This window comes from Crocuta crocuta, unplaced genomic scaffold, assembly GCF_008692635.1.
Source record: "Crocuta crocuta isolate KB4526 unplaced genomic scaffold, BGI_CrCroc_1.0 scaffold126, whole genome shotgun sequence".
NCBI classification, from domain to species: Eukaryota; Metazoa; Chordata; class Mammalia; order Carnivora; family Hyaenidae; genus Crocuta; species Crocuta crocuta.
The window spans coordinates 4,973,727-4,973,996 of NW_027531000.1; the positions used below are offsets into that span (position 1 = coordinate 4,973,727).

Sequence of the window (270 nt, forward strand, 5' to 3'; positions counted from 1 at the left end):
GGATCAAAGCTGCCGCAAAAAGGGCGGCACCCGGGGCACCCGGGTGACTCAGTCGATTGAGGGTCCGACTGTGGCTCAGGTCATGATCTCCCATCGGTGGGTTCAAGCCCTACGTCGGGCTCTGTGCTGACAGCTCAGAGCCTGGAGCCTGCTTCGGGTTCTGTGTCTCCCTCTCTCTCTCTGCCCCTCCCCAGCTCACACTCTGCCTCTGTCTCAAAAATAAACAATAATAAACATAAAAAAATTAAATAAATAAAAGGGACAGCAGCT

General features: G+C 53.3%; 1 protein-coding gene across 1 annotated transcript in view; it reads right to left on the reverse strand.

Annotated features, from left to right (window-relative positions):
* The window catches only part of FOXP1 (forkhead box P1), a 174,610-nt gene that overhangs the window by 86,027 nt on the left and 88,313 nt on the right, over nucleotides 1-270 (reverse strand). The gene's annotated exons all lie outside the window — the stretch shown is intronic.